Source organism: Aquila chrysaetos, chromosome 7 (assembly GCF_900496995.4).
Source record: "Aquila chrysaetos chrysaetos chromosome 7, bAquChr1.4, whole genome shotgun sequence".
Lineage (NCBI taxonomy): Eukaryota > Metazoa > Chordata > Aves > Accipitriformes > Accipitridae > Aquila > Aquila chrysaetos.
Window position 1 is genome coordinate 18,753,479 of NC_044010.1, and position 27,934 is coordinate 18,781,412.

Sequence of the window (27,934 nt, forward strand, 5' to 3'; positions counted from 1 at the left end):
GCCTATTATGGATGAGGATTATTTTGACTGCTGTCAATGCATGTGGACAATACTATCTCAGTAAAACAACTGTGAGGAAATCCACAAAAGATCTGGCAGAGCTGGCTCCTGGAGAAACACAAAATAAAGCTTTTCTTTTTTTTGTCTATGACCATCTGCCAAAAAGTACATGTTGAATTTTGGTTTATGAATGAATGATGGTCTGTTTGGTTTCTTTGAAAGAGGAGGTGAATTTAGTAAAAATTATTTACAAAGAGCCTAAATGGAGTTTACTAGTGTCTTAAAGGAGGCCATTCTTGTATGGGTGTTAGGGATGCACGACTAACCAAATCCAACAGGTGTTAAAACTCAGATTTATTCTTCAGCAAAAGTTAGTTAGAAGTCCGGTAACATTTTATAAAACCACAGGCTCAATGATGTAAAGAGAATTAATACTACACGGCTGACTTAAGAATCCCCAAGATTTAAAGTGATGGCTCAAAATGCGCATATCAGTCACCTAAAAGCTGAGGGCTCTCTCCCTCGAGGAGTTACCTCGGGCGGTGCCCCGACCCGAGGGGGAGTCCCCGACTGCAGACCCGCTGCTCCGAGGAGGACTGATTCCCACACGTCCTCCGGTGGGACCCCGTTTATACCCCTGTCGAATCTGACCTGTGGTCGTTTAATTCTATTGGCCAGGAGGGTCACGTCAGTGTACCTGGCGCATCTCGACTGGCCAGTTCAAATTTCAACCCGCAGTCTCCAGGGTTTAGGGTTTTTTTCCTTCCTTCCCCTTCTCTCTGCCTGGAGAAGTTTTGTTTCCTGCTGGCGGGATGGGGGGGGGGGGGTGGGGGGAATGTACTGCCACAATGGGCTAAGTTCTCTTTAGATAAATTAAGAAGTATGTGACTAGCAGTCATGAAGAACAGCTCATGAAATGAATTTTGGTGACTTAAAGTGGTGGTTCTGAAGTACTAATGTGGAGAGGTATCACTGATGAAGCTGAGATAGCTCTGAGTTTGAGTGGAATTTGTTCTTTATTATGTTTTTGTTATGTGTAAGAAAGTCAAATAACTAGCTAGACGCTTGCAGAGAGACAAACAGCACTCAACAGAAGTGTTGTTTTGATGGGGTTTTGTGTGTGCATGTGATTTGGTTTGTGTTGTTTGGTGTTGTGTTTTTTTCTTTATCTAACTAGTTATTTGACTTTCTTGATAAGAGACAAACAGCAGCAGGTTTTTTTCCTCAAAACCACAATGCAGTGGTAACCAGTGTTTTCCACTTCAGTGGGAGAGGAAAACGTGTTCAGTAAGTAAGTGTACATGTGGAACCTCGAGATTTTGTAAATTAATTGCTAGGGTTAGTAACAAAGTCAGACATATGTCCAAAAGGAGTTGTTTAGTAAAACAAGGTTATAAGTATATATTTAAGATAAAAGAAGAAACGGATAATCCTGAAGGTTTTGTGTTTAGCTGTTCAGGACCTTGTCCTGACGGAAAGTAATGCTTGACCCACTACAGGATAGCCATAGAGCCAAAACTACAGGGCAAGGAAGTGTAGCTATGCTGCCTTTATGTATGTCAAGGGAATGAAGGCAGAACAAATATTTTAAACCTTAGCATTTAAGTGTGAAGGTGATGGAAATTATTATGAAATAGTAATGGGGAAGTTTGATTAATATTTTGTTCCCAAACAAAGCACAATTTATGAGAGCACTTTACTACTAGAAGAGCTAAAAGCTTGGGGAACAAAGGCAGGCTGATTTGGCAGGAATTACTGCAAATCTGAGAATGATAAAGAGAAGCACATCAAGGGCAACTGAGTCACTGGCTGATGTGCAAAAGCTTCCTAACATGTAATATTATAGGTAGCTAATATAGCTAGCTAATAATAGGTTTCAAGTTAATCAAAGGAAAATAAATCATTAAGTAGATTTGATAAGAATATACAAGATAAGGAATTAATAGTCACAAATAAATACAGTATTTTTAAATCCTTGTCTTTGACAGAGGAATACAGCATAATCAACAGCAAGGTCATCAAATGTGGCAAGGAAAATGTACATGGGGAGAGCCAAATGCAACATATGCTTTACAGTTGCATATTTTGCAGTCATTAGCCATATGAGAGTGAATGAAATCAGGAAAATGACAGTGTAGTTTAAAAGACTTCTGTGGATCAATTGTTACTGTCCATGTTACTTCAGCTCATCAGTGGAGCTGAATCAGGTTTTACATGGTAATGAGCATAATGAGGCCTAATTTCTAGCTGATAGAGAAAATGAGAGTGGCGGGAGGGGGGTCGTGTGTGATGATGTTTTTTAACCAAAGAAGCTCTCTAAATGCATGACTTCACTCTTGGTCCAAATCTACAAGTTTCCATTTTCATGCGTTCCACCATCTGTGTGCCCTAATGGGATGGCTTGTCCCTTTTCAGGTTAGAGGGCTTAAATGCAGTCATCCTTAATCTATAGCATAACCTCATTATAGAGAGAGGTGTCCAAAGGGTTAGCCTACAAATTGGATAAAGGGGCTTAATAAATGTTAATAAGAATATGATGAAACTGAACTGGCAAGGGTGAAATCCATATGTGTAGTTGGCCTAATGAGGAGAAATGTTGGGATGAAAGAGTAAGGATAGACTCCTGGGACAGGGAATAAGGACGTGGAATAAGCCTCTTTCAAAACAGTGGTGCTGGAGCCCCTCAGTCAAGGGAAGGAAACTGTCTATGACCAGAGGCAGAGCAGAGTCATCAGAGACACCCTCTGCAATGCTGGCAACTGGGCTGAGGTTGGTGAAATTGTCATGTTTGCAGACGGGGTTGGCATTGTAAGCAGATCCAAACTGAGCAGAAACAAGTTGACAACAGTCAGCAGAAGGATAAATATGTAGCTAAATATGTAGATAAATAAAAGAGGGGTTTAATCTGCATGACAGAGACAAAAAAAAAAAAAAGTGTAAATGTTGTTTGAAATTTGATGAATGGGGAGATACTATGTTTTCTGTGTTGAGGATAGGTAGAGGATGTATGCAGCGTGCCGTATGCGAGATGCAGTTCCATGAACCACTGTTTATTTTATTATATTCTTATTTATCTCCCTGTCCTAGCTTTCACCTTTCCCCAGGGTCACCAAGAAGTAAACTGGGTGAATCGTGTCAGTCCTGGCACTGTCTTCTAAACTGGCACTGTAAAAGCAAACTCTGGTGAACACTGACAAGCTCTGTGAAGGAATTTGCATCCCTAAACCAGGCCAGAGGCAGGGCACAGCAGAAGAAGCCTCACCTGACAGAATTACCTTAGTTTTTCTCTACTTCTTTTCCAATGGTAGCAATTTTTCTGATGGATTCTGATCTCTGTCAGAAATTGCTGCCTTTCACCTTTACCCCTCCTGTTTTCCTAGCTAGCTCAGTTTATTAAATTTTACTTAACTCTGCCCTCTGAGCTGGCACTGTCTGCTTGGAATGGTTCATTGCTAGCCTTGCCATAATAAATAGACAAGAGGAAGAATCAAGACTGTGCCATTGTATTGCATTATCATCTAGAGATTTGAATTCCAGCATTTTTATGCATGCTTTGCAGCTGCTGTTATTTGTGTTTGTTGTCAACCTACTGAATGGTGGGAAGATTAGTTGAGCAAGTTGGCAGAGACATAAGCAGCGTTGGTGAGACCAATAACAGAGACGCTCATCTGCTTGCCTGTTCTTTCGTCTTTACTTGTGTTAAACTTCAACCCACTGCACAAATTTTGCCCATTTCCCCGCTTTTGATCTGGCCCTCTTTTCTCTCCATTTGGCACTATCTTTTCCACAGCAAGCATATTACTGTGGCACATGAAAAGAGACAGGCAGTAGCAGCTTCAGCAGATGTTGCCCAGCATGCTCAAATTGCAAAAGCATTCCCTGTAACAAGAAAATAGCAAAGTTGATACCTAGTACTTTGTCAGTACTGGGGGGTCAGGCATGCTCTGTGACTGCCTGACTACACCAACAAATTTATAACTTAGCACTTCTCTCAGATGGGACTTGGAAAAAGTTGGTCTTGGTGATCTCAGGGAAGTAGTTCTTCTGTCATACCTTGGTTGATGTTCAGTTAAGATTAAATGAAAACTTTATGACACAGGCTTTCCAATTCCATAAGATTTAGAAAAGTGAGGTGGGGGTGATGGGGCATCGTAGGGGAAATCACAGTTTTCATTGAGTGTCACTTTGTGTATCAGATGAAAAGTGGAGTATTTCTTAAATGTGTGATTGCGAACACCCAAACAAAATAGTTGGGAGATTAATGAGTCTTGTGCTGCAAGGCATACTTCCAAGGGAAGAAGGTACTTTGCTATTTTATCTCTTAGCCACAGGTGTATATTTGGTGTTAATAGTGCTCTTGAGATCATCAAGAAGAAAATGCCAGAGGCATGGCAGGATTTGGAATGGCTAGTCATTTATTATCCTTGTGTACAGTCTCTGTGAGAGAAACATGTTAAATTGTCTAGCCTATAGTGAGGGTGGGGAATAGGATCTAAAGCTTGCTGAGAACTGCCTGCTGTGACAGAAACAACTCGATTTCTTTACAAAGGAACAGGCATATGTCCAACTTCAGAAGAAGCACAGTTAATAAAGAATTGGTGAAAAGACTGCTACTCGGAATGGGTCAGTGCCTATCATATTAAACTTCTTAAAAATACTATAGCTTTTGAACAAAGTCTCAGAAAGCGAAAAGGCCTGTTCCTAGAACCAGTAAAAGAACAAGCTTCCAACAGAGGGAAAAAACTCATCTCTGAAAGCATCAGACACCTCATGACTTTCTGAAATGATAGCTGCTTATAGGTGTTGGTGCTAGAAGGTGAGGATTGTGGGACGCCCTACTGAAACGTCGTGGATGGCAGCTGAAGCTATCTGTAGACTGCTTTGGGATCAGTTTACTCTGTCAGGGGAGTGCCTTTTTGCAGTACTGGCATGTAAGATAAAAATCAGATACATGAATTACCCTTAAAGTCTTCTATTCACTACAGACCCTGGATTAACAGTAAAGGCTTTGAGACACACAGGCATTAAGGCAAGAGAGGAATTAACCAGTATTGCTTTATGGCACAGTAATTGAGGCATGTGCTTTCCAGACTTCTTGTTGTTCAGAGAGTGTCTGAACACCCTGGGAGTGTGAATTGATACGTATTTCAGTGACACAGATCAAATCCTGATCTTAGCTCTGTGATTTTTATGGAGGAAACAAGATCAATGCAGTCAGTATTGCTTGTAGTTGATAAAGTGGAGTCTAATAAAAGAGCTCTGCATGACTTGAAAGTAATACCATGGCAGATCCAAAAGGAGTGACTAGACACGTGGTTTTGGCATACTCTCCCAGAAGGAAGAGGATTGAGATCTTGTTCTTCTCTAATTACTGTTCTTACTTTGATATATTTAATAGAGATCATAGAAGAAACTGGAACTTCCTCTCTTCCCAAGCAACAATCTTTACCAGTAGACTGCATGACCAATCATTGCTCGCTCTTCTCTTTTGCTTAATGAGCTTCCACTTATTCTATTTAAAGAGGAATAGCTAAACTTGACTAGCAGTGTCTTTTCTCCCCTATCCCCATAAAACAAGGAATAAGTGAAAAAAAACATGTAAGTTAATGATTAGGACACACTAATGAGAAGCGAGAGAGTTGAGTATGTATGCCATAAGGGAAGAATGGTTTCACCGCTGGGTCTTTTGGGGAAAGATGTGAGCATCACTGTCACTGTCTTCTCCAGGTGTGTTTTGCAGGGAGTGCACCGCGCCAGCTGGTGTCCTGGTGGACCCTGCAGAGCAGCTCAGAGGCTCATCAGGCAGAATCAAAAGGCTCATCAGCGAGAATCAAAACCATGTATCGGGAGCCCTGTTCAGCATTGATTTGCTCAGCACCATCAAAACATAGCGGCTTCTAGTTGTGCAAGCAAGGAGAGCTCACGGTATCTTATTAAGAAATCTTCCTGGTAAAATCTTCCCTGTGTTAAGTGTGGCTAGTGAATGAAGAATAGAGCATAGGTATTTCAGACTTATGCATGTAAACAATCCTGTAGAGCTCTCTGTAGCCTGTCAGAGTTTTGAGTGTTTAATCGGTTATCATACAGAATCTGGTAAAGCCTGAGGACTCAACATATCTGAAATAAAAGGAAAGAAACATTCAGATTTAGCTACAGCTGACAACAGTTTCAGGTACTTAAAACATAGCTTTGCCACATTTCAGCAGTCTGAAGGCCCACTATCATTAAAAACCTGGTGTACAGGAAAGAACTTAGGACAAACTTATCAAACAATAACTTGCTCATCTACATTTTGTCACAATAGAATATGATTTTTCTAAGGCTAAAATAATCTTTCTGTATTAATTCTGATTTGTTCTATGCATAGGTCTTCACTCAAATAAGAGGATCCAGTTGTAATTGTATTTCAGTCATAAATATACTCTAGAATAACAGTTAGGCAGTTGGCAAATAGTATAGATTCCAGATATTGAAACAAATTCCATCTATTTTCAAATGTATTTCTTTATTAATAAATGTATATGTAAATACATCAGACAAAACTAAGTGGATACACAAATATATATAAAGTTTTTAAAATTTTATATGATAAAATATAAGCATCTCATTTAAGGAAAAAAACCCAACAAGATAGAAAATACGCTGCAGAAATTCTTGCAACATTTTCAAAAACCAGAAAGCTTTTGAAGGTCGCTAAGCTTCATATAATAGAGCATACTATGTATACCATGTTCTGTCTCTTAGTTCTGTTAACACCATTCAGACATACATAAGAAATCATAAATGCTGCTGGCAGGACAGTAAAGACCAATATCTAATCTCTCATTTAAAAGCACTAAAAGCTATTATGTATGACTTGCTAAATATTAAAAGCTACTTTATATAAAACTGTTACATAATCTGCAGAGCTGAACAAGAATAACTTTTTTTTAGCTATCCAAGCAAAATAAAATAAAGCCCAAGACAAATAAGCTGCCAGCCCTCTGCTGCTCTTGGAGATGACAAAAAGTTGATTACAGAAGTTGTCCCTGTAGCAGAAACAGAAGTGCTGGAGGCATTGAAGTCTTCACTTTCCCATAAAGCTACAGGTGAAAGTAGTTTTTCCCCATCGTGTTTTACAAAATTGTTAAGGCTCGATTGAATCCAATTCCTAAAAAAATTAGTGTGAAATGATTAATTCACTCTTTTTTTTTTTAAGTTCCCTTAGACTTGTATTGAAAAGTGCTTTTAAAGAAAAAGTTCTTTCAGAGAGTATCAGCTAGAGTCAGAATGTTAATGGACTGAATTTCTTCATAGACTACAAACTGCAAATACTAACAAAATTGCTTTCCACAGCAGTACTGCTGTCATGAAGGATATTTTAAAAAACTAAATTTATGGTAGAAAATGTCTTGTAGGGTAGGTTGAGTTGGCAGGTATCTTATTCGGCAGGATTCTGTGCCCTCAGTAATACAGTATTTTATTTTTGTGAGTAGTACCATAAACATATTTTTAGTGATGAAGGCCAAAATGTGTGCATCAGAAAGAAGGCATTAGATAGTGTAGACTGGACCTGTTTAGTTAAAGTCATAAAAGCTTTCATTTACAAGCTATGAACAAAATCCAAGCAATTCATGTGCTTATAGTAACTCAGGAGCCTCATAAATACTCCTTTAGTTTATGAAACATATCCACTCTGGGTACCCTTCTTCTGCTCCCTACATAATAAGCAGTCTTACTTGAGAAGTAAGGCTGGAGACATATGCAGAGTTGTGTGGCACAGAGCACTAAACGATCCTTTTTTGGTATTAGATAGTTCTAAAGAAACTAACAGTGTCTGAGGGGGTTTTGCATTAAGTGCTGTAGGCTTCTATTTAGGTGGTCAAAATAATCTTTCTTACTGTATGGGAAGCTTGGGTTCACATTTTTTGTCTTCTGAGCTGCAACTGTATCCTTATTCTAAAATAGCCTATATTAGGTGGCTGCACAGGTCTTGTCAGATCCCTACATCCTGGCAAAATAAACATGAGGGATCAAACAACACCTTATAATCTGTCAGAGTTTTACATGTAGCAGCAAACAGCATTTCTATTGCATCTGGAAATATGACATATGGAGGCACTCTGATTAGTTTAAAAATGCAGATTGAGATGCTAGTTACTTGTATTATTGTAAATCCAGCACAAGGTGTAAGTTTCATTGGCCTTTATCAAAGAAGCTAAAAAAATAGTATTGTATACTTTATTCAACTTGTTGGGGGAGGATTTGTAACATTGAGGGGAAAAAAGACATTCAAAATAAGTTTTTTTTTTGGCTGATACTAAAAATATGTTTCTCCCCATCATTTAGATGATGCCACATTCAGCACTGATGACATGTAAGGTCCAATGCTTTTGTCTCAGAATAAGATGGGAGAGACAGAACTATGTCATACAGTGATGGTGTGAGATGACAAGACATAGCAGATGTTATATATCTATTCGTCTTACACTTATGCAGTAGCCATTCCACTACCATAAAACCTTTTTTTTTTTTACTTGCTCTCCTTATAGAACTGTATAAGCTTTCAAAACCAGTAAAATTAGAGTGATTCTTTTGTGGAATGTAAGGTAATATGTCTTCAAGATAAAAGTTTGAATAAATGTAATAGGTGAATGCATATGTTTCATAGTCAGAACATAGGGAAGGAATAATTTGAAGTGGTTTTTGAAATGTTATATTGCCTGTAAAATTCTTATTTCTTGTAACGGCAATGTTCTCCATAGGTACCTTATACAAAAGCTATATCCACTACAGTGACCCAAACTGCAGGCCTATTTTGTAGTAATCTATATAGATTGCACATAACAGACACAGTTTTGAAAAGTAAGTTTCTCAGCCTTCCTGTGGAAGTTCACTGAAGACTTTAAATTGCATTGATTTCCCATGAAACTTTGATTTCTAGTTGTTCAGTTACTTAGAAGAGAAATCTATTTCTTCCCCATACACATACTATTTGTATTGTGTGTCATCTTGATCTAAATTAGAATACTCTCAATAAACTGGATAAACACAAATGTCTGGACTTCCATTAAGTAAACACCTGAAATGGTAATGATGTGACATATGTTGTTCAGTTGTCTTGCTGTAGTTTGGCTGTGCTTGTCTGCTCAACTGCCTCTTCTGAACTGCAGTGCAATCTCACTTATATAGTGAGTGTCTAAAATTAAGGACAAGAGCCAGGGAATTGTGTGCATAGTGGCAATTTTTGGTTTTCCTTGAAAATATCACTGAAAATATTTCAAAATAGTCTACTTGTGATCTCCGCCCCCCCCCCCTTTTTTTTTTCATGTTGGCTTCTGCTGAAAATATATTTTGAAATACCTGGATAAAGAATGCCTATAATTTGTGAGGTGTAATTAGTCTTAATTTGAAATGTTTTTGTAAATAAATTTGGTAGGCTGTGTCTGTACTAGAGTAATAGGGCTGACCAGTGCATGGATTTTTTCTGTGTTGTGCAACCTGTATCTCAAAGTATTATTTTCTGTGATTCTGTGGGCTGCTTATAGTTGTACAGTTTTTGGACAGGATATGAAAAGATGATGTCTCGGGTGCGGTACAGAGTGAAATAAGATCATGTTCATCCTTCCTTCCTGAATTCTTCTTCAGGATGCCTTGGTTAAAGTTATTGTTCCTATTCAATGAAAAAAAAAAAAATTGCAAAGGTCTTAAACACTGAACAAAAATAAATTGCAGTACAATGTTGTGACCATGAGGATACAATAGTAGTTTTAGTATTGGCAAAAATGTGGGTTCAAATATGTAAAAAAAAAAAAACCACCCAAAAAGCTAATATAGTAAAAGGAAAACAAAGTAAGATACGTGTCTGACTTAGGCATTTCAGCAATGAAAGATCTTCATGTAGTGTTCATTTTAAGTGAAAAATGTGCCTTCTGTGCCTCTAGAATATGGTGGGATAGCAGTGGAAACAGTAATATTTTTGTGACTGTTGGCTAATTATATGGAAGTTCTACCAAAAAGGTTATACATAGCCTAAAGTACTAACGACTTAATGAAACTGTTGTCACTGTAGTGATAAATATCTCTATTCCAGAATGTCTTCTTGGACAGTACTGTAAGCATATTGGAATAAATATTTCACCATAATTCTGTAATGCTACCATTTTTTTAATTTTTTTTTTTAAATTATAGGCCTTCAAGTAGGTTATGTATACAAATTAGGGATTTGTAGTAGAACCAGTTTGAATTAGTAATAACGACAGCATTGAATTCTGCAGTTCAGAGCAGTGGTAATTTCGTCCAGTTACCCCATGGAATAGGTTGCAATTCCCTTGAAAGCCTCCAAGAAAAATTCAGCCATTATGTAAATGATGGCTTAAGCCGATCATAAAAATGGGTGCATTTAGAAATACAGCTTGCATTCGTTTAGCATTCAGTAGGTCTGCAAAATGGATACAGCAGCAGAGGCAGAGAACAGGAAAGAGTAAAATAAATCAGGCGCTTCCCTGCTTAATGTATACTTCTGCCATTCCTAACAGCCTGACAGAATATCAAATCAGTGGAAGTTGCCATATACTCAATTTAAAGTGTCTATGGTATGCCAAACCAGTGTAATTTAGTGTACACTTGTTACACTACTTTGGTTTTCCCTTAAATATGTTACATATTTAGCATGCAAAGAATAAGAACTAATTTCAGTAACGTATGTTGATTAGGCTCTTGTTAGGCATAAATAAGGGTTATCTTGTGCCATACAGTACATTATGTTGTAAATTTAATAGGCACATAGCTTTCTCTGTCTTATTCCATTTCCACCCACAGCCATTTAGACAAAGAGCAGAAGATGAAACATAATATAAACCTCTTAGCTATGAGCAAAGCCTGATAAAAGAAACAGCAATGTACTTATTGATTACTTGCATTGTTTTGACACTGTAAAAACAGAAGAAAAAAAGGGTGCAGAGATTTAGAAACTAGAGTTAACACTGCCTCTTCAGTGCAAATATATGAGTTTTTCATTAAATATACATAATATATGTGAAGATATATAGTTGATAGCTTGAAAGGATGAAAGAAGGTAACTCATCTTGATTTATCAAAGTTTTGTTTGTGGAAAGAAGAAAAGAGCATTTTGATTTAGTGTATTAGGCTTATTGCTATTAGTGCAACCAGAAAGTAAGGGCAAAAAGAAAAGCAGTATTATAAGGTAGATGGGCAATGAAATAGTATTTGTGAGTAGAACTTTTCTGATGTTGATACAGTTTTCAAAGTGAATGAGATCATATGTTAAAAAGGAAGGATGAAACACTTAGAGGGTAGAAGGAGAGGAAATTTAATCATCTAAAAAACCACCCAGAAAGGTGTTCAAGGAAGATAAAAAGTTGGAGAAGGAAATTTTCCACTCTGTCAAATGGCCTAGAGAAAATGAGAGGGTAAGAACAGAGAAGTAAAATTGGGAGTTCAGGAATTAATGTGTGCATAGGTACTTGTGCAAATAAAAAAGCTGCTCAAGTACAGAAGAAAGAGAAATTGGAAGGCATCTGGAGAAGGAGCAGTGGCTAGAATTTTTTTTTTTTTCCTGGGACCAGTGAAAAATGGGTATTTCAAAGAAATAGACTGAACTCAGTCATACTTTAAATTCAAGAAGATCAAATCAGAGACTTTTAATCTAAGGAACAATTATTAATAACTTACCACTGTTGCTACTGAGGGGTTAAAATATAGCTGGTTTGCTCAATAAACGTATCTATGCTATTTAAGATTATCTTCATGTTTTGAAGACACTGTAAACATGACTGGAAATGACACACTCCCACAGTTTCTATACAGCAGAACATGATGAAACCAGCCACCAAAAAATATTACATTTTCCACTTGCGTTCATATCAGCTAACAGAATAATATCCATGTGATTTAGAACTAGGCATTTCAAAAGTCTTTAAAGGACTTGAAAATCAAGTTAGAAACTATGGTTCTTCCTAAAGTTCTCTAATAAATACATCATTTCTATGTGATGTGCAAAGGAGAGGAAAAAATGAGGTGGCATAGAATAGGATGTTCCTTTTTTTTTCATTGTTCTTCATGCATATTTTGTACTTTGTTTATAAGCAGTATGTCTGTTCAGAAATAGTAATTCTTGTCTAAAATATGAATACTTAGAGTCAGCTAAGAGATCACTGAGGTGTGATTATTCTTTCTTCAGCAAACCATAGATTTCTAACCCAGTTCTGTCACTTGAGTTAGCATTTTGAGGCAGGGTCTATGCTATCAGTATTATTTCTTTTTATGTTTAGGTTATTCTTATTTTAGTAGCACTTTGAAGAATTTTAAAATGGCCCTTTCACAAATCTTTCAACAGCAATGACTGCAATGCAGTTATCAATATAGTAATTTTTTTTTTTTATAAGACTGGGTTAAAGTAAGATAGTACTAATACTTTCAAAGCTGTTGACTTCCACTAAAAGCAAATAAGCAACATGGAATGGAAATAAGATGACCTAATACTGATTTTTAAGATGGTTGGTTGTTTTGTTTTGTTTTTTTTTTTTTTCCAAAATACACTACAAAACAATGAATGATAATCTGAGTATGTTCTGCTGATGGCTCTGACAGGTGGAAAAGGTTTGATTCCAGTAGACCCACACCATAGTGATCTTATACTTCTTGCATTTACTTGCTAAGGTATTAGATGTAAGTACATGGTCATTTCTGACACCTAATGCAAATTATCCCATTAAAAGCATTTACATCAACATTTTTAAAGTGCAAACTATTTTTGTTGTGCTGGAGGTACCTGGCAGCTCTGACAGTAGTAGTAAAGCTGACATCCCTACGCCTCTCTGAAGTCAGGAAAAAATCCATCAAGTTTATCAAACAGTAAACACCTTGCTCATGACTGAAAGAGAGTTATAAGGCTAAAATTTAAAGAATCTTGATAAAGAGAACAAACATTTAAGAAGAATGAAATTGAACTTAGGCATACCACTGAACACATTACACATGAAACAAGCAGGGGCATCCTGAGGAAGGATAGTCAAAGCCTTATAGACATATGTATTATATTTTTTGGTACTGTACATGCAGTGTCAATGTAAAGCAAAAATAGCTAACTGCTTTGAATAAATGCCTTGTGAGGACTGGACCAAAAAAACCTAAAAGCTTTCTGCATCTTGGTTTCAGTTACAACTGGGAGAAATATTCTTAGCAAACCTCCAAACCACTCAAACCCTAGTTCAGTACACTCAGTTCACTGCAATAGAACAAAATTGAAAATCATTCATTTGAAATAGCAATGAACACCTCTCTCTCTCTTTGCTTAAAATGAGCACAGATTTCTAAAATACATACTGGCATAGGTGATTATGAAACCTCTAAGGGTATATTAATGAAGAACATCTAATATGGACTGTAACTGCAGACTGTATGTAGTATCTTTGAGAAGGAAATAGGGAGTAGTGAATTCCTGTACTCTAGATTACTCCGTAAATACAGGTATAAATAATTATTTGAGTAGAGGTAACATTAGGGGAGATTTTTCAAAGAAATTGAGGTGTGCTGAGAATGCAGATTCCATTGACTTTTCTCTCTGACTTTCTCTCGGGCATTTGAAATCTCTTCCGTTATTATTAACAAAAAGCAGGTCTTGTCAAGTGCAAAATAGGTCTGAATGATCTTTTTATCAGTTAAAGAATGCCTGATAAGTCAGTGCAGTAGACATTGGTTGAGTTTGCACACCAGGGTTCTGGGCTGAGGAAGTGCCATTAAATAGCATGCATAATTGAGAGGCATAACTGAGCCATAAAATCAGATACACAGATACTGAGGAAGGAGGCGCTTGCTAGGCAGACAATGAAGCGAATTAACTTGGTTCCAATTACTTGGGTTAATTTTGCATTATAGATGCAGCTTAAACAATGTATTTGCAAAGAGAAACCAGAAAAATGACTGTAGCAATACCTGACATCTAGGAAGGCAAAGTGATATTTTTAGATAGTTTAATATAAACCATGTATTAAACCATTCAGCTTTAGTAGTGGTTTGTAATAATACCTGATGGGTAACAAACTGGTAAATGGTTCATCTTTACAGGGAGTTGATTAGCTGATACCTGAGACAGTATTTTCCTAAAGTGAATGATTTTTGTTTCTACTCTTACCCTTTTCATAAAGCTTCATGTGAGTATTACTAACCCCAAGTACTGGAAAATAATGTGACTTTTCAAATTCTCATGTTTTGCAAGAGTTTTGCTCTGATGGTTTTGTCTTTTGCACATTAGGCAAATGTGGGAGCTCAAGTGAGTCACTGACCCTAGCCTCTGAGGAAAATACCAAATACACTGCAGCTCTTGATAAAATCATGAAAGTTGGCAGCAGTGTGCATATAGTTATGTTTTCTAGCTAGTTAGACAGCCTGGAGACAGAATTTGGTTTATTTTTTGTCTCAGACAAAACTTTAATTGATACTAATGACATTAATAAGTAGAAAATGCATTTCCTTGAGCAGGTAAGAGCTCTACAAGCCATCTAAGCCTTAAGCTCACACAAACATACCAGTGCAAACTTGCTCTATTTCTGTGCTTTAATATGTGCAATTAATATCAAGTCCAAATGTAATCCTCATTTTTCTTTAGGTAAGAATTCTTTTACTTACAAAGCTGCATTCAGATCTGAGGCAGCTGTGAGGGACAACTCAATTACTTTATTTAAAAAATTAAAAAACAATTTTTAAAAAGTCAGCATTGTTTTTGACCAAACTGCACTTTCTCAACAGGGATTTGCACCAAGTTCTCCCTTATGAGCTTATCCTTTCCCACCATTTTAACTGGTATTTGTACTTCTGTACCTAAATTGAGTATTAAAAAGAATATTTATTTTTAAAGTTGTTTTCCCAGCAGAAGGACTGAGTTTTATTAGAAGTTAAGAGTTAGCTTCCTAAATAACAAAGCTTGTGATAACAAAGCTACAGACATGAAGCTAGATCTTGCATGGCCTTTTTAGCATATGATGTTGATGTTTTTTCCAAAATCGGAGAGATAGTACTCAGTGGCCTCTTATATCTGATGGCAATTTTGTGGTCTATTGCTTATGTAGAGGAACAACATGCCCTGTACAGAAAAAACAACTTAAGTCAAGAATTAGTTAAAGGAAAACTTTCTTGTACATACGAGGTGTTGCCCTTTTGAATCCGATTTCAGCACATGCAAACACTTTGTTGGTAAAGACAGTGGTTGATTCCCAATGCAATTGAGGTGGGGAAATAAGTTCAGCTCATACAAGTGAAACTGTTGTGAGGTCAAAATGAGAACTGTGGCTACAGTGAAATCACTGCCTGGTTTTTTTTTAACTTCACTGGAGCAGAATTCCCCTCCAAAGCTAAAGAATCCTAGTAACAGAAAGTAGAACATAGTCAGAATTTATGCTATTAATTTTGTAATAACAAAGGAATCTATTTTATTTGCCATTTTCAGGTAATAGCTTTCAATAGATTACATTTCAGCTGATTTAATTTTTAATAGCTTGCTAAAACCAGATATCTGAAAGGTTCTTATGTACTTGTTTACTTATTCAATGTATCTGATACTGATATTTGATCAGTTCTTTGTAGGGTGTTTTAGAGCAACTTCTATTTTTATGCCTACTGCCAGTTCAGCATTACTTTGAATTGAACCACATAGATGTGAAAATCTGATAGACCTTAATTCTGTCTTTCAGCTACTTTACATTTTAGTTTCACAATTTTCATTAACACTTCTTGTCCCTTGACACGTAATGGAACAGTATCATCTGTGTTATTAATTAAGTTTTCTTGAAGAGTAAAGGCCATATTAGTTTGATCCTTTTAATTTTTATCCCTGAAAAAAAATTTAAATATATATATTTCCAGTTTGTTTTAATAATGACTGTATGTATTTCCTTTGAGTATTTTGAGTTTTTCATGAGAAAATTGCATTTTGGGTGGGAACAATATTAAAGTACACTGAGGCACGGAAATTGGTCTACAAACTATTTTGAAATTATTCTGTTGCATTCCAGTCATTTCAATGTATGTGCTTTCCTTTATTAGTTTTATTAAACTAGTGGTGTGTCTGAAGTTGTCTGGAAGAGTTTTTTTATTTACTTGGTTTTGACGTATGGAAACGTGTTGGCAGATTGGAATACAAATCTAGGGAGGGGATTTTTGTCTATTTAATAGTTTTAATAAACTGCCTTCTAGATCCTGTCATACTGAAGTATACTTTCTGCTACTGAAAGGTCAATTATACTGCATTGATTCTTACCATCACAATATATTAAAGAGTGTCAGTTCTTTGACTTGTTTTAAAAGTTAACAATGGCATGATATCTTTTTTTGTCCTACAATCTATGGTTAAGAGAAACCTTAAACATAGTGCATAAAAATGTGTTGCAAGACTACACTGCACTATAGCATGATGTTTGGTTTATCTTAGTAAGGCAATTAGTGCCTGTGGAACAATTCGCTTGGCCTCCAACTTGTGCTACCTTGACATATGAAGTTATCTAAAATAACTTCAAATTTCACATGGTGAAGATAATGTGAAAACCTTGCATGCTTGTCAGTGAAAGTATAGCTTTAAAATTTATTTCAGAAAAGCTGAACATTTATGTCAGTTGTGAAATGAAAACTTGATTTACTACCAACCGGCAGTAGACATTTAGGATTGTACAGCTTGTATTAATGTTGATAAACCAATATAAGTATATAAAGGAGAACTTTTCTTTGTGAGCCTTAAAGAATGATAACTGAATTCTCCTCAAGAACATGAATTAGAGTTTATTTATAAAGCCCATAATTTTATTTTTTTCCTAGAAAAAAAACCCTTATTGTGGTGGAGAAAAGATTGGAAATGCAACAATGTCTACTGAAACAATAAGTGATGGATAAACAAATGCCTAACATGGATTTTTCTGTGACTAACCAATGCATCAAATAATCCTTACTCTTTTAGAAGTATCAGCACTGGAAAGTAAATCCTAAGAAAATTTTCATCTTCAGCTGAAAATAAAAGGCAAAGGTAGTAAGAAGGGGGTGGAGGAATTGTAATACCTATAAGGATCAGGATAGGGATTGTAAGAAATGAGAGGTTGCAAAGGAAGAGTCACCTCTAAGATAAACATCCCTTCATGTTTGCTGCAAACATATAATGTATGCTTCCAAATTGGAAGGGATGGTGTCCTTGCTAACCTATAGATTAAGCGCTTGAAAAGGTGGTCATAATTGTTGTAGACTTTTTTTTTTTAAACCTATACACTTGGAGGCATGACTCACAGGATGTGTTCAGTTGTCAAGGCAAATAGTAATGAAAGTGTTGACAGACCTCAAAAGTGATCAGTTTACTCGGCTGATGTTCTACATGTCTTGTACCAGCCAACTACAGCAAGCATGGGTGGCCTAGGACTAATTTATTTATTCATCCCAGTGAAGGTGATCTGTGTCAAATTTAAAAAAAAAAAAAGCATATATATATATATTGAATCCAGAAACTTTGATTCCACCCAGAACTTTTTGTGAAAATCCAATAGGTGAATATTTGTGATACCAAGAACTGCAAAGTTCAGCAACAAATCAGATAAACCCGCAGCCTTTAACTGACAAAAGGATGCTTCTTAGTAATTTTCTGTTGCTGTTTTCTAATCCCACTGTTACCAACTAGTCAATTTTTTCCAACTAGTCAGGAATTCTCTTCTCATCGGGCTTTTTGTAGGTTTGTCACATCTGTCGCTGCTACTGCTCATGCAAACTATCTTGCATGTGTGTCGTAGGTATGAATGCGCATGTACATCCAAGCTGTGGCTACTGAGCTGGTTTAATACAGGACTTTGCTGATCTGTCACAAACATACCTTGCAGCTATTACAGATGTGCATGGTGACTCTGTTGCATTTGGGTTGTGTGCATTAATTTGGCATATGATAGCTCAGATAGGACCAGAGCTTGTCAGAGTTACTGTATATAAGCAACAAGAAGTTTCCTTAGTGATAGAGCTATCCAAGAGAGGGACCTCCCAGTAAAATCAATATTGTCGTTAATACTAATGTAGTAAATGCACCTGCAACTGAGTGAAGCGTATAATAAATGGCTTTAGATATAAGCTGAATTTAGTGCTTTAATTCAGAGAATGTGCTGTTAAGAGAAATATCTGTAGTTTTCCTAATGCCTTATATTAGCATGCACAGTACTGTTCTGCTTCTGAACACTTGAACTCTTTGTTACAGAAGCAACTGAAGTTTTGAATACTTTCCCAGCTGAGAAATTGAAAATGCATTTTTAATGGCAGACAAAGCATAATGTAGTGATAATTCTGGTAGTGATGTTAGAACAAGATCTTCTGACAGGGGAAGAGCGAGAAAAAGGATTTTAGGAGAAGAGGCCTTAGGGAATATAAGTATAACCTTTTTATAGCAGTGACCCAAATGCGATCAATGTGTTGTGCCGTATTTATGTTACTTCCAGTACAACATTGCTATTCTGGTAAAAGATTGTAGGGAAAAGCAGAGAAAAGAGCTTTTTAGCGATTATTCTGTATCCTGAGTATGCAGGGTCATATGTTATATCCAAATGCAATTTTTGTGCATTAGAAACATATAATTTTTTTCCTCCCTGAAATCAAGTAGTACCAATAGCAGGATTACATTTATTAAGCTGCAGTTAATGAGATTTGGAAGTGCTTAATGTAAAAATGTGGCATCATATATATTGTACTTAATTTGAAAAATATGTAAGAAAAAAGGATGAGACTATTTACTGATTAAAACAAAAACCATCCCCTTCACCTCCAGAACAAGGACACCAACCCAGAGAGAAAAGCAATAATTCAGTCACCTATTGTGCAAAACACCACTGTAAACTATCATGAACATGAGGAAACCTAAACCATAGGTAATCTTGAGACTTCTTGAAACCCAGAGTTTCACAAGAGCAAGTACTAAAGATCACCCTGCCAGAACTATTGGGCTTATGTGAGTGTGAAAGAGAAGATGTATGCGTGTGCACTTCCCTTCAAGTTGTGCAGCATGAATAGCATTTTGTTTCTTCAGTCCTCTTCAGTTATTACTAAGTCTACATAGTAGACATATTTGGGCTTGTCTAGTTTGGAGAAAAGGAGGCTGAGGGGTGACCTTGTTGCTCTCTACAGCTTCCTGAGGAGGGAAGTGGAGAGTGAGGTGCTGAGCGTTTCTCCCTGGGACCTAGTGATGGGGTGTGTTTGGGAATGGTTGAAAGCTGCACCAGGGGAGGTTCAGACTGGACATTAGGAAACATTTCTTTACTGAGAGGGTGGTCAAACACTGGAATAGGTTTCCTAGAGAGGTGGTCGATGCCCCAAGCCTGTCTGTGTTTAAGAGGCATTTGGACAATGCCCTTAATAACATGCCTTAGCTTTTGGTCAGCCCTGAATTGGTCAGGCAGTTGGACTAGATGATCACTGTAGGTCTCTTCCAACTGAAACTATTCTATTCTATTCTTTTCTATTCTATTCTGTTCCTTTCCATTCCATTCCATTCCAAATACATTGTCAAGTAGTATATACATTAATAGGAAAGGATCTTTAGAAACAGTTGGTCAGTTATGCTGGGGACCTGACATCCACACCAACCAATTTCATTTTCATTTACTTGCTTGCTTGTTTGTTTGTTTTTAGTTTTGTATGAGCCATAATAAGGTTTCATGGACTGAATGAAGTATACTAGGGATGCTTCCAGAGCACATCTTCCAGCTCTTTTTCATCTGGAAGGTTTCCAAATCATGTGCTTTGAAACCATTCCACAGAGAAAACCAAAGTACAGAAAATGGAGATTCTCATGCCATTTTCTTCAAAACCACCCCTGAACCAAGCTAGAGAAACTATAGGTACACCCTATATGATTTGCAGTCTTTTTAGAACAAACACAGTGGTTTTGCTTTTACTCTCTTACTTTTACCCCCCTTATAAATAGATCTGAGAGCTTTGATGGAAAGAAAATTAATACAGAAATTACACCCCCCCCCCCCCCCCCAATTGTGACACAATGTTTGTTTCTTTGAGACAGGGAAATAAAATACATGGTTTTAATATATGCTCGTTTTCTATTCCCTTCATCTTGATATTCATAAGATAATGAAGTCCAGGTGAAGCAAAAATGAGTACACTTTTCAGTAGTTATGCAGTTTTCCCTAGTTTTACCCATTCTTGAATTTTCCTCCTCTTTTGCTCTTTTCTTTCAGGTGCCCTTATAGGAAACTAGAATAATTTTACTATAATATGCTTTTACTAAGAGATATTCAATTTTGTATGCATACATACAAGCCCCTAAATCCTCTTTTTAAATCTCCCTCTTTTATTGCAAATGTACCTTATTTAGTTGAAGTCAATAATGTTTCTTAGGGAGGTGTGCAATGCTGGAATATTACCTTTACAAGCTAATTGAATATGATAATGAGGGCATGATGACAACATCAAAGCAGAAGCTGAAAACAAGTAATCAGACTATTTTTTAACACGCAAACCTAACTTAATAGAGGCTGGGGGGTGTCTCTGCAAATGTAGTTTGCTTCATGTGAGTTGAGTTTTTAGAATGTAAGCCCCATGGGCCAAATCCTAGGCGATAACGCTGTCTCTATTTTGAGGTTTCTGTAATAAAGCTGGCATGCTTAGCTATAGAAAGATTACTTCTGATGGAGGGGTATCCTGGATCTCACAGTTCTAGGACAGACTCTGTTGTGGAGTGTAGGCCTTGATTCTGTGAGCTATAAATGTGAGATCCTACCTTGCGAAGAGTTAGAGAGCATGTACCACCTGACCTGGAGTACTGAGAAGCAGGTCTGCTAGAATTCATACTCCTGCTTACACTTACAAACAAAAAGAACTGACTGGGGATGTGAAAGTTGGGTGTAGCCTTTGTTGCAGTGACCATGTGATGGTGGAGTTCAGGTTCTTTATGGGGGGAACAGATCAAAAAGCAGTATGACAACCTTCAACATCGAGAGAGCAGACTGGCCTGTTCAGTACTCTTTAACCTCTTCATTAATGACCTGGATGATCGGGACAGGATGATGAGGAGAGGCTGAGAGAGCTTGGGACTGTCCAGCCTGGAGCAGAGAAGGCTCAAGGGGGGGGGGTATTAATGTGTATAAATACCTGATAGGAGGAAGTAAAGAAGACAACCTGAGGAGTCAGGTGTTACCCAGTGAATGGAAAAGAGGCAATGGGCACAAACTGAAATGCAGGAAATTCTATTTAAATATAAGAAAAAACTTCTTTAGTGTGAGGTTGATAGAATAATGGAACAGGTTGCCTGGGTACCTTGTGGAGTCTCCATCCATGGAGACATTCAAAACCTGACTGGACACAATCCTAAGCAAACTCCTCTGGCTGACCTGCTCTGAGCAGGTTGTTGATCTGGGTGGTCTCCAGATATGCCTTCCAACATTGACTGTTCTGTGACTATTCTTGACCACTGTGTGGTGTGGAGCTGAACATGCGGAAGGATCCCAGCACTGCCACTGATACATGCCTCAATCACCTCTGTTTTCTTCCTCCTAAACCTAGGAATTTGGGTTATTGTTGAACATATACCTAAGGACAGTCTAGTTAGCAGTCATATAACCTAGCCCAGGGAAGGAAGCACTCTTGAAATGCTCATAAGATATATACAAGATTTGTGAGAGCTGTAGATTGAAAATTTCTCATATAGTGATGTAACTAATGCCTTTCAGTTAAAGTAAATCCCTATGTATTTTGTACCACTGAGACAGTACCACTCTTTTGAACTAATTTATGTCTTGGGACCTTTGGAACTAGAAATTCTTCCCAGTCAGAGAAGTTCTACAAACAGAAGAGCACAAAGATTTCTCCTTCTAACTTCCCCACTCCCTTTACATCTTATGCTGTGTTAGCCCTATTCTCCTACCTGCTTATCAGCATGTTTAGGATGATAAAGTACATGTCCTGCTTCCTGACTCAATTTTCTCCTCCACTCAGTGTTGTGCACTACTTTTCTTTTATTCTGTTTTACTTCTAACATCCAGTCCAGAATTATTTGCTTTATACTGCTATCTCACAGTTATTGAAACACTTTGGGATGAAAGATGCCACCATCACATATTTACAAAGAACATTCGCATGCCTGTAGACTGCACATACTGCCTGGAACAGGCACACAGAACTGCCATTGCCTTGCTTGCATTCCTTTTTGCACTTCAATTTTTCAGTAGAAATATAAACTGTACATTTCTGGGGTTTAGACAGTCTCAGTTGTACGGTTTCATAAACAAAAGAGTTAGTGTTGAAGCTTTAAACCTAACAAAGCCCTTAATCAGGCTACATATCTGTCATTTTATTCCCTCTTCATGTAGGCTATGTGAAAAAAGAAGTTCTTATTTTAGTCTCTACCTCACACTGTTCTTTGGTAAATGTGAGCTTTACAAAGGCCTCCTTCTGCATATATTTACAAATACTATTTATACCTCAAGCTCTTAAGCTACATACTGTGAAGTAAATGGATGTCTGTCTCACTCCTATGAAATTTGTATGGGATGAAAGGAGTAACATTATTAGGAAGTCAGCTTTTCCTTAGCAAATAACCTCAATAGGACTTTGCAGTTACCAGTGACCCTTAAAAAGTGATATTTTGAAATGAAAAAATTACCACATAGCAATAGCGCAACATGACTTAGGCAACTTTATGTTGTATGTCAAAATCTACCATCAGCAGAAAGATTTGAGAGAACTGGAGATCACAGAAGAAAAAAAAGCACTTGCCTTATTTTTTCCCCTAATAATTCCATGTGGGTAAGCAATTAAAACATGAAAGGACTTGCTATACTGATTTACTTTTAAAATTCAGGCATTTTTTAACTCTCATGTGAACATTTCTAATATCATTGAAGATGGCCAAATTATAATCATGTAAATTGAGAATACTCTTGCCTTGTGTTATAAACATTAATTTCGTCAATAAAGCATGAGACTATGTGTAGTCAGAAATAGAGCATGTAAAAATTTTTACAGTTAGGAATTAATTTTCAGCAAAAATTGTTTGCCAGGAGTTCTCTCTTAAACCATTTTTAGTGAAGAATTCTTGGTGTTATTTCTGTCTTTTACACAGTTTCTCTAAAATATCTGCAAGCTGTTCCATCTCTGTCTTTCTTTTTGTGATCAGTGGAGTCAAGTTAATACTATACACCCATATATTCCATAATATTTCATCTGAAAAGCAATCTGTCAGGTGTGCATTAAACCTAAGCTTAAGGTGTGAAATCTTTGGACTCCTAGAATGGGCAATGAAAGGTTTTTGCAGAATGGACAGAAACAGAAAGGAGAGAGTATATGTATGTGTGTATGACTGATGGATGGATTAGATTAACATCTTGAGAAATGAATGTGGAAAGCAGATCAGTAAGTGAGGGAGAAAGAATGAGGACAACAGTTGAGGGGTGTGGTGCTGAAGAATGGAGTGGATAATGAGAAAGCAGAAGGCAGATACAATGAGTGTTGCTGTATGGAAACCACTGTTTTTGTCTGGAGTTTGATACTTCCCTTTGAAGCCGGTATAGAATACTTTAGATCCCAATAACTGTAAATATCATTACAACTAATGTTGTAATTAAAATAATACAGTATCCACTTGTAGCACTTCACTGATACTGCTTAGCTCTGATAAGTGGTCCATCTTTAGAATTATGGTATTAAGCATTTGCAAACACCTATCTGGTAAGCAAGCTTAAATAAATAAATAAATAAACACCCCCCCAGGCTTCAGAAGAATTTAATTAAAATTTCTTGAGACATTTCTTTATGGTTGAAAACGACTCTAAAGTGTTCTCTCAGGGTAGATCCATTCCCTTTCTTCATGTTTGAGAAGCATTAGTATCTTAAAAAAAAAAAAAAAGAATAAAAAAGAAACAAAACCCAACAGCAACGAAAAAGCCCCAACCACCACAAACCAAAAAATCTACAACCCCACAAAACCAATCCTGTTTCTAACTCTGATGGTCAGAGGCAGCATGCTTCACTGGGAGCAGAATCTCACATTAAATGTGAGTTTTTTTCCAACTCTTTCTTCCTGTCTGACTTCTCCGTACAACTAGAAATCTTCCTCTTACCCCATGTACTCAACCAGAAGGAACTGACTTCTCCCTGCTCTTTTTCTTCTTGCCATCTTCTTGCCAAATAGCTGGCAGTCATTTGGTGGGACACACACTCAAGTCTGGGCTCCTCTCAGTTCACTCAAGGAGATAACTGTCAACCTGTATTTAGCTCAAAAATAGTTTTCTGTATTTTCTGCCCATTTAAAAAAGCAATTTAGGTGAGCTGGCTGTGGCCAACCGCCAGACACCCACCTGGCTGCCATCACTCCTCCTCCTCAATGGGATGGGGAGAGAAAAAAAGATGAAAAAGCTCAAGGGTCAAGATAGAGATGGGGAGATCACTTACTAGCCGTCATCACAGGCAAAACAGACTTGACTTAGGGAAAATGAATTTAATTTATTGCCAGTTAAAATATAGCTGGATGGCGAGAAACAAAGACAAAAACTAAAGCACCTCCCCACCACCCTACCCCTTCTTCCCAGGCTCGACTTCACTCCTTCATTCTCAGGTCCTCTATCTTCCTCCTCCCCAAGCAGCACAGTGGAGTGGGGAATGGGGGCTGTAGTCAGTCCATAACAGCTCCTCTCTGCTGCTCCTTCCTACTCATACTTTTCCCCTGCTCCAGTGTAGGTCTTCCCCACGCCGCAGTCCTTCAGGATAAATGTGCTCATGCGTGGGCTCTTCACAGGCTGCAGCTTCCTTCAGGGCACATCCACCTGCTCCATTGTGGTCCTCCATGGGCTGCAGGGTGACAACCTGCATCACCATGATCTCTCCAGGGGCTGCAGGGGAACCCCTGCTCAGTTTCCTGGAGCACCACCTCCCTGTCCTCCTGCTCCCCGCCCCTTTGCAGGGTTCTTTCTCACACTTTCCCCCCTCATTCCTCTCTGTCCAGCGTTTTGCCCTTTCTCACACAGGCTTTCCCCGCGGCTCCGCCGTGGTGGCTGCGGGGCTGAGCCGTGCCCTGCGGTGGGTCGGTCGGAGCCGGCTGGAACCGGCTGTGTCCGGCTCGGGGCAGCCCCGGCCTCTCCTCACAGAGGCCCCGCAGCCCCCCCTGCCAGCGCCTGGGCACCTGCACCTGGCTTTAAAGTGAGTTGTGTTTGTGGGCAAAAGCAAAAATGAAGGTCTGGATGGGATTCAGATAGTAACACACACTTTGTGGCTTTAAGAAAAGGATCTCAGTAAGACTATTATAATTCTTAAATATGTTTTATATTATGGAGTAATAGCAATGCCTGAATTGTATTAAAAAGTTTACCAGGACTTTGTAGAGGTAAGAGTATAAATTGTTATTTCCTCTACAAGAGTCAGGGAATGAGTTGTCTGCTTTGCAGGCATGAAGCATGTTCAGAATAAATAGACAAGGAAATAAACATGAACTTCTAACTTCAAGAAAACAAAAAGCAGAACAGTCCAAGCTGCTTCATCGCTGAATGGTTTTGAATAAGTACCATAGTCTTGTGTCTTTCAGTAAAGGGTCTATTTAACCTGCCTAAAAATATACATGATGTCATTTCTGCTGTAACAACCTGCACAAGGCACTGAAGTCCATTGATTCAAAGAAATCTGTATTTTCTGAGGGCAAAATAAAGCAAATTTAGGTGAACAAGAATGATAGCTATACTTTGAATAAAAAAATATTTTTAATATCCCCCAATCTCTTTAGCCTACTAAGAGGCAGGGCTGCTGTACACCTGCTCACCTGTAAAGTACATCTCTCTCTCTCTCTCTCTCTCTCTCTCTCTCTCTCGATATATGTTTGTCTGTGATACAGCTCCCTGAATTCTGGTTGTCTGAAAGAGGAGTAGTGAAAGATGTTATGAGTAGTATTGAGACTTGGTGCACACTTCTTGTAAGTCACACTGCAGAAATCTCTGTGTTCTAATTAATAATGGGCTTTCATCAGCATGCAGGGATTTGTTAAGAACCACATATCAATTATACATCTCAATTCCTTCTTTCCCTTTGAGTGACAGCTGCCTCCAGGACTCTGTATCTGAAGGCTCCACCTAATGTCATTGTCTCTATTTCTGAACCCTGATCTCATTCTATCACTCTACCCAAGTCCAAAGATTAAATATGATTTAATTTTGAAAAAAATGGTAGTTCTTTGAAGGGGAGAGATATGACTAAACCTTCTCTATCTCATCTAATCTTGTTATGCATGCATCAGTGGTATCTGAGATACTTTCTCAGGAGGCTGTAGGGAAGACAGATATGGCCAGATACTTAGGACAAAGGGATAGACGGACTTAAGTGCTTCACAGGAGCAATCACAGCCTGAGATGGTGTATTTTATGACTGTAGGTGGATAGGAGTTTCTGAGGTCAACAACAACAATAAGTAAAAATCACTGTTGCACAGATAACCACATTTGTCTGTTCTCTACTTCCACATTGAAGTTGAGCTGTAAGTGTGGCACAGTCATGAGTCTCTAAAAAGCTATCATTTGAAATGCTTTGAACTCTGAATTTCAAGATGCTTGAGACTCTGAGACTGCAAGTGTATGACAGAAACTCCAGCACCATATTTTACCATGTTTTGTATTTCACAGACCTTATTTTATTTTTCTGTGTTCTCGTAAGCAGTCCTCTTAAAATAAGAGGATTTTTTTTATTTGATTGAAAGAAAGCAAAGAATGTATTCATAAATAAAAAGCAAGCAAATAGTTTTTAAGACGTTTGTCAAAAGATATAGGTACATGTTTTATTTAGCTTTTTCTCATTTTTTTTCAGAGTAAGCTAAGCTTCAACAACAGTTATATGGGACCTGTATTTTAAGAACAAAATGAACTGTGAGGTAAAATTGAATAATCTTGCAACACTAGTTTGGTTGTCAACTCAAGTTTGATTGTCAAATGTTGCTGTCCAAAGAACGTCTTTCAAAAACAGCATAATAAAATAGGTTACTTTGGGTTGGCTCTTGTACTACTGAGCTTTATAGCCAAATGTCAAAAAAAAAAAAAAAAAAAAAGCAAAACACACAGAAGCTCAATAGGTCTGTTTTGGCATGTAATGTTGTCCCTGGATTGTGGTAGCTTCTCTCTTTATTTATTGTTCAAGGTGTGTCCTTGCTTTCCTGGACAAAATCTTAAGAGTCTCTGTTTTGTTTCACAACTGAATTCCTTCTTTCCTTACTGAGCTCTACTAAGTTAATTAATTTTGACTTCTCTTGATGATCAGTTTTGCTTTTTCTAGGCTTTGTTAGCTGCATCTTACTTTTTGACATCCTGTAATTTTGTTCTTGAGTTGTGTGGTTTAAGAATAATAAAAACCTGTGCTAATATATAGGAAAGGAGGAGGAAAGCACTGCGATTACAGAGTAACATTTTTCCACCTGATAAAAATAAGGGAATAACAATGAAGGAACAAGACTTCTTCTCTGGGAAGGCACATCCACTTGCTCACCTATGTAATCAGTAAGGAACTTCACAGATCAGCACTGGCTCCAGCAGAATCTACTTGAAATTTTAAACTTTATAGCATATATAAAAGATACTGAACTGGTTGCATACATGTAGTAGACTAGATACTATGTGTGCAGTTCTTGGGAAACAACAGAAATGCTGTGAAAACCAACATGTGGCAGAAGTAGCCTTGGAGGAGAGATGATGACTTTATGTGCAACGGCTTCTGTCTTGCTCCTAGGTTCCATGTGCCAGGCACAGCTGACATCCAGAGTAGGAGAGTTGCATTTGACAGGTGCCAAGGTGCATTTGACAGGTACCCCTCTCCCATCAGAGCCTTGCACCATTGTGTCACCTGTGTTATCTGACTTGTTGCAGGTATGTTGCCCATCATGTGGCTTGCTGGAGGGAATGATTCCATAGCAGTGAGTGGCTCAGCAACTGGACAACACTGTTGCTTTGTAT